The following is a 7,500-nucleotide window of genomic DNA, read 5'->3' as shown; positions in this document are numbered from 1 at the left end:
ATTCTCGCCTGCCATAGCCAAAATAGGAGCGCCATGGGCGGCCTCAGTGAGCACATTTGGCCCCCCCATCCTGGAGCGCCATGGACCAGGGGGAGAGCGCCTCTCTTTGGGGCTTGTTGCTGGCTGTTGGCGGGGCTCCATGGACCAGGGGGAGAGCGCCATGGACCAGGGGGAGAGCGCCTCTCTTCGGGGCTTGATGCCTGTTGGCGGGGCTCCATGGACCAGGGGGAGAGCGCCTCTCTGTGGGGCTTGTTGCTGGCTATTGGCGGGGCTCCATGGACCAGGGGGAGAGCGCCTCTCTTTGGGGCTTGTTGCTGGCTGTTGGCGGGGCTCCATGGACCAGGGGGAGAGCGCCATGGACCAGGGGGAGAGCACCTGCCATAGCCGAAATAAGAGCACTATAGGCGGCCGCCCTCAGCACATTTGGCCCCCCAAATCCTGGTTCTCAAAAATTTTCAAAGTCAACTTTTTTCAAAATATTTTCAGAGTGCCACTTCCCAGGGGGATTCTCGCCTGCCATAGCCGAAATAGGAGCGCCATGGGCGGCCTCAGTGAGCACATTTGGCCCCCCCATCCTGGAGCGCCATGGACCAGGGGGAGAGCGCCTCTCTTTGGGGCTTGTTGCTGGCTGTTGGCGGGGCTCCATGGACCAGGGGGAGAGCGCCATGGACCAGGGGGAGAGCGCCTCTCTTCGGGGCTTGATGCCTGTTGGCGGGGCTCCATGGACCAGGGGGAGAGCGCCTCTCTTTGGGGCTTGTTGCTGGCTATTGGCGGGGCTCCATGGACCAGGGGGAGAGCGCCTCTCTTTGGGGCTTGTTGCTGGCTGTTGGCGGGGCTCCATGGACCAGGGGGAGAGCGCCATGGACCAGGGGGAGAGCACCTGCCATAGCCGAAATAAGAGCACTATAGGCGGCCGCCCTCAGCACATTTGGCCCCCCAATCCTGGTTCTCAAATTTTTTCAAAGTCAACTTTTTTCGAAATATTTTCAGAGTGCCACCTCCAGCGGGGGCTCTCGCCTGCCATAGCCGAAATAAGAGCACTATGGGCGGCCGCCCTCAGCACATTTGGCCCCCCCATCCTGGAGCGCCATGGACCAGGAGGAGAGCGCCTCTCTTCGGGGCTTGATGCCTGTTGGCGGGGCTCCATGGACCAGGGGGAGAGCGCCTCTCTTTGGGGCTTGTTGCTGGCTGTTGGCGTGGCTCCATGGACCAGGGGGAGAGCGCCATGGACCAGGGGGAGAGCACCTGCCATAGCCGAAATAAGAGCACTTTAGGCGGCCGCCCTCAGCACATTTGGCCCCCCCATCCTGGAGCGCCATGGACCAGGAGGAGAGCGCCTCTCTTCGGGGCTTGATGCCTGTTGGCGGGGCTCCATGGACCAGGGGGAGAGCGCCTCTCTTTGGGGCTTGTTGCTGGCTGTTGGCGTGGCTCCATGGACCAGGGGGAGAGCGCCATGGACCAGGGGGAGAGCACCTGCCATAGCCGAAATAAGAGCACTATAGGCGGCCGCCCTCAGCACATTTGGCCCCCCCATCCTGGAGCGCCATGGACCAAGGGGAGAGCGCCTCTCTTCGGGGCTTGATGCCTGTTGGCGGGGCTCCATGGACCAGGGGGAGAGCGCCTCTCTTTGGGGCTTGTTGCTGGCTGTTGGCGTGGCTCCATGGACCAGGGGGAGAGCGCCATGGACCAGGGGGAGAGCACCTGCCATAGCCGAAATAAGAGCACTATAGGCGGCCGCCCTCAGCACATTTGGCCCCCCCATCCTGGAGCGCCATGGACCAGGGGGAGAGCGCCTCTCTTCGGGGCTTGATGCCTGTTGGCGGGGCTCCATGGACCAGGGGGAGAGCGCCTCTCTTTGGGGCTTGTTGCTGGCTGTTGGCGTGGCTCCATGGACCAGGGGGAGAGCGCCATGGACCAGGGGGAGAGCACCTGCCATAGCCGAAATAAGAGCACTATAGGCGGCCGCCCTCAGCACATTTGGCCCCCCCATCCTGGAGCGCCATGGACCAAGGGGAGAGCGCCTCTCTTCGGGGCTTGATGCCTGTTGGCGGGGCTCCATGGACCAGGGGGAGAGCGCCTCTCTTTGGGGCTTGTTGCTGGCTGTTGGCGTGGCTCCATGGACCAGGGGGAGAGCGCCATGGACCAGGGGGAGAGCACCTGCCATAGCCGAAATAAGAGCACTATAGGCGGCCGCCCTCAGCACATTTGGCCCCCCCATCCTGGAGCGCCATGGACAAGGGGGAGAGCGCCTCTCTTCGGGGCTTGATGCCTGTTGGCGGGGCTCCATGGACCAGGGGGAGAGCGCCTCTCTTTGGGGCTTGTTGCTGGCTGTTGGCGTGGCTCCATGGACCAGGGGGAGAGCGCCATGGACCAGGGGGAGAGCACCTGCCATAGCCGAAATAAGAGCACTATAGGCGGCCGCCCTCAGCACATTTGGCCCCCCCATCCTGGAGCGCCATGGACAAGGGGGAGAGCGCCTCTCTTCGGGGCTTGATGCCTGTTGGCGGGGCTCCATGGACCAGGGGGAGAGCGCCTCTCTTTGGGGCTTGTTGCTGGCTGTTGGCGTGGCTCCATGGACCAGGGGGAGAGCGCCATGGACCAGGGGGAGAGCACCTGCCATAGCCGAAATAAGAGCACTATAGGCGGCCGCCCTCAGCACATTTGGCCCCCCCATCCTGGAGCGCCATGGACCAGGGGGAGAGCGCCTCTCTTCGGGGCTTGATGCCTGTTGGCGGGGCTCCATGGACCAGGGGGAGAGCGCCTCTCTTTGGGGCTTGTTGCTGGCTGTTGGCGTGGCTCCATGGACCAGGGGGAGAGCGCCATGGACCAGGGGGAGAGCACCTGCCATAGCCGAAATAAGAGCACTATAGGCGGCCGCCCTCAGCACATTTGGCCCCCCCATCCTGGAGCGCCATGGACCAGGAGGAGAGCGCCTCTCTTCGGGGCTTGATGCCTGTTGGCGGGGCTCCATGGACCAGGGGGAGAGCGCCTCTCTTTGGGGCTTGTTGCTGGCTGTTGGCGTGGCTCCATGGACCAGGGGGAGAGCGCCATGGACCAGGGGGAGAGCACCTGCCATAGCCGAAATAAGAGCACTATAGGCGGCCGCCCTCAGCACATTTGGCCCCCCCATCCTGGAGCGCCATGGACCAGGGGGAGAGCGCCTCTCTTCGGGGCTTGATGCCTGTTGGCGGGGCTCCATGGACCAGGGGGAGAGCGCCTCTCTTTGGGGCTTGTTGCTGGCTGTTGGCGTGGCTCCATGGACCAGGGGGAGAGCGCCATGGACCAGGGGGAGAGCACCTGCCATAGCCGAAATAAGAGCACTATAGGCGGCCGCCCTCAGCACATTTGGCCCCCCCATCCTGGAGCGCCATGGACCAGGGGGAGAGCGCCTCTCTTCGGGGCTTGATGCCTGTTGGCGGGGCTCCATGGACCAGGGGGAGAGCGCCTCTCTTTGGGGCTTGTTGCTGGCTGTTGGCGTGGCTCCATGGACCAGGGGGAGAGCGCCATGGACCAGGGGGAGAGCACCTGCCATAGCCGAAATAAGAGCACTATAGGCGGCCGCCCTCAGCACATTTGGCCCCCCCATCCTGGAGCGCCATGGACCAGGGGGAGAGCGCCTCTCTTCGGGGCTTGTTGCTGGCTGTTGGCGAGGCTCCATGTACCAGGGGGAGAGCGCCATGGACCAGGGGGAGAGTGCCTCTCTTCGGGGCTTGATGCCTGTTGGCGGGGCTCCATGGACCAGGGAGAGAGCGCCTCTCTTTGGGGCTTGTTACTGGCTGTTGGCGAGGCTCCATGGACCAGGGGGAGAGCGCCATGGACCAGGGGGAGAGCGCCTGCCATAGCCGAAATAGGAGCACTATAGGCGGCCGCCCTCAGCACATTTGGCCTGTCGCCGCTGTCCGCTGGCCGCTGTCCGCTGGCCGCTGTCCGCTTTATCCTTTACTTTCAGCACTTTCAGCACTTTCAGCACTTCCAGCACTTCCAGCACTTGCAGCACTTCCAGCTCTTCCCCCTCTTTCCCTTCTTCCAACTGCGGGCGCGCCGGGCGCACAGGGGCTCGTGCGGAGGGGTGTGTGTGCGTGCATGTGCCGAACAAGGAGGAGAGCGTCTCTCTTCGGGGCTTGATGCCTGTTGGCGGGGCTCCATGGACCAGGGGGAGAGCGCCTCTCTTTGGGGCTTGTTGCTGGCTGTTGGCGGGGCTCCATGGACCAGGGGGAGAGCGCCATGGACCAGGGGGAGAGGGCCTGCCATAGCCGAAATAGGAGCACTATAGGCGGCCTGCCTCAGCACATTTGGCCCCCCAATCCTGGTTCTCAAAATTTTTCAAAGTCAACTTTTTTCGAAATATTTTCAGAGTGCCACCTCCAGCGGGGGCTCTCGCCTGCCATAGCCGAAATAAGAGCTCTATGGGCGGCCGCCCTCAGCACATTTGGCCCCCCCATCCTGGAGCGCCATGGACAAGGGGGAGAGCGCCTCTCTTCGGGGCTTGATGCCTGTTGGCGGGGCTCCATGGACCAGGGGGAGAGCGCCTCTCTTCGGGGCTTGTTGCTGGCTGTTGGCGGGGCTCCATGTACCAGGGGGAGAGCGCCATGGACCAGGGGGAGAGTGCCTCTCTTCGGGGCTTGATGCCTGTTGGCGGGGCTCCATGGACCAGGGAGAGAGCGCCTCTCTTTGGGGCTTGTTGCTGGCTGTTGACGGGGCTCCATGGACCGGGGGGAAAGCGCCATGGACCAGGGGGAGAGCGCCTGCCATAGCCGAAATAGGAGCACTATAGGCGGCCGCCCTCAGCACATTTGGCCTGTCGCCGCTGTCCGCTGGCCGCTGTCCGCTGGCCGCTGTCCGCTGGCCGCTGTCCGCTTTCCCCTTTACTTTCAGCACTTTCAGCACTTTCAGCACTTCCAGCACTTCCAGCACTTCCAGCACTTCCAGCACTTCCAGCTCTTCCCCCTCTTTCCCTTCTTCCAACTGCGGGCGCGCCGGGCGCACAGGGGCTCGTGCGGAGGGGTGTGTGTGCGTGCATGTGCCGAACAAGGAGGAGAGCGCCTCACTTCGGGGCTTGTCGCTGGCCGTCGGCGGGGCTCCAAGGACCAGGGGGAGAGCGCCTCTCTTTGGGGGCTTGATGCTGGCTGTTGGCGCGTGTCTTCGGGGCTCCACGGACCAGTGGGAGAGCGCCTGTCTTCGGGGCTTGATGATGGCCGTTTGCGGGACTCCATGGACCAGGGGGAGAGCGCCATGGACCAGGGGGAGAGCGTCTCTCTTCAGGGCTTGACCAGGGCTCCAATCTTCCCATTGAAATGAATGGCGGGTGACCAGGCGTCCAAATCCCCCATTGAAATGAAGGCCGGGTGACCAGGCGTCCAAATCCCCCCATTGAAATGAATGGCGGGTGACCAGGCGTCCAAATCCCCCATTGAAATGAAGGCCGGGTGCCCAGGGCTCCAATCTCCCCATTGAAATGAATGGCGGGTGACCGGGCGTCCAAATCCCCCATTGAAATGAAGGCCGGGTGCCAAGGGCTCCAATCTCCCCATTGAAATGAATGCCGGGTGACCGGGCGTCCAAATCCCCCATTGAAATGAAGGCCGGGTGCCCAGGGCTCCAATCTCCCCATTGAAATGAATGGCGGGTGACCGGGCGTCCAAATCCCCCATTGAAATGAAGGCCGGGTGCCCAGGGCTCCAATCTCCCCAGTGAAATGAATGGCGGGTGACCAGGCGTCCAAATCCCCCATTGAAATGAAGGCCGGGTGCCCAGGGCTCCAATCTCCCCATTGAAATGAATGGCGGGTGACCAGGCGTCCAAATCCCCCATTGAAATGAAGGCCGGGTGCCCAGGGCTCCAATCTCCCCAGTGAAATGAATGGCGGGTGACCAGGCGTCCAAATCCCCCATTGAAATGAAGGCCGGGTGCCCAGGGCTCCAATCTCCCCAGTGAAATGAATGGCGGGTGACCAGGCGTCCAAATCCCCCATTGAAATGAAGGCCGGGTGCCCAGGGCTCCAATCTCCCCATTGAAATGAATGGCGGGTGACCAGGCGTCCAAATCCCCCATTGAAATGAAGGCCGGGTGCCCAGGGCTCCAATCTCCCCATTGAAATGAATGGCGGGTGACCAGGCGTCCAAATCCCCCATTGAAATGAAGGCCGGGTGACCAGGCGTCCAAATCCCCCATTGAAATGAAGGCCGGGTGCCCAGGGCTCCAATCTCCCCATTGAAATGAATGGCGGGTGACCAGACGTCCAAATCCCCCATTGAAATGAAGGCCGGATGCCCAGGGCTCCAATCTCCCCATTGAAATGAATGCCGGGTGACCAGGCGTCCAAATCCCCCCATTGAAATGAATGGCGGGTGACCAGGCGTCCAAATCCCCCATTGAAATGAAGGCCGGATGCCCAGGGCTCCAATCTCCCCATTGAAATGAATGGCGGGTGACCGGGCGTCCAAATCCCCCATTGAAATGAAGGCCGGGTGCCCAGGGCTCCAATCTCCCCATTGAAATGAATGGCGGGTGACCGGGCGTCCAAATCCCCCATTGAAATGAAGGCCGGGTGCCAAGGGCTCCAATCTCCCCATTGAAATGAATGCCGGGTGACCGGGCGTCCAAATCCCCCATTGAAATGAAGGCCGGGTGCCCAGGGCTCCAATCTCCCCATTGAAATGAATGGCGGGTGACCGGGCGTCCAAATCCCCCATTGAAATGAAGGCCGGGTGCCCAGGGCTCCAATCTCCCCAGTGAAATGAATGGCGGGTGACCAGGCGTCCAAATCCCCCATTGAAATGAAGGCCGGGTGCCCAGGGCTCCAATCTCCCCATTGAAATGAATGGCGGGTGACCAGGCGTCCAAATCCCCCATTGAAATGAAGGCCGGGTGCCCAGGGCTCCAATCTCCCCAGTGAAATGAATGGCGGGTGACCAGGCGTCCAAATCCCCCATTGAAATGAAGGCCGGGTGCCCAGGGCTCCAATCTCCCCAGTGAAATGAATGGCGGGTGACCAGGCGTCCAAATCCCCCATTGAAATGAAGGCCGGGTGCCCAGGGCTCCAATCTCCCCATTGAAATGAATGGCGGGTGACCAGGCGTCCAAATCCCCCATTGAAATGAAGGCCGGGTGCCCAGGGCTCCAATCTCCCCATTGAAATGAATGGCGGGTGACCAGGCGTCCAAATCCCCCATTGAAATGAAGGCCGGGTGACCAGGCGTCCAAATCCCCCATTGAAATGAAGGCCGGGTGCCCAGGGCTCCAATCTCCCCATTGAAATGAATGGCGGGTGACCAGACGTCCAAATCCCCCATTGAAATGAAGGCCGGATGCCCAGGGCTCCAATCTCCCCATTGAAATGAATGCCGGGTGACCAGGCGTCCAAATCCCCCCATTGAAATGAATGGCGGGTGACCAGGCGTCCAAATCCCCCATTGAAATGAAGGCCGGGTGCCCAGGGCTCCAATCTCCCCATTGAAATGAATGGCGGGTGACCAGACGTCCAAATCCCCCATTGAAATG

The sequence above is a fragment of the Vanacampus margaritifer genome, unplaced genomic scaffold (genome assembly GCF_051991255.1).
Source record: "Vanacampus margaritifer isolate UIUO_Vmar unplaced genomic scaffold, RoL_Vmar_1.0 HiC_scaffold_37, whole genome shotgun sequence".
Taxonomy (NCBI): Eukaryota; Metazoa; Chordata; class Actinopteri; order Syngnathiformes; family Syngnathidae; genus Vanacampus; species Vanacampus margaritifer.
Note: the sequence above shows the minus strand (reverse complement) of the source record.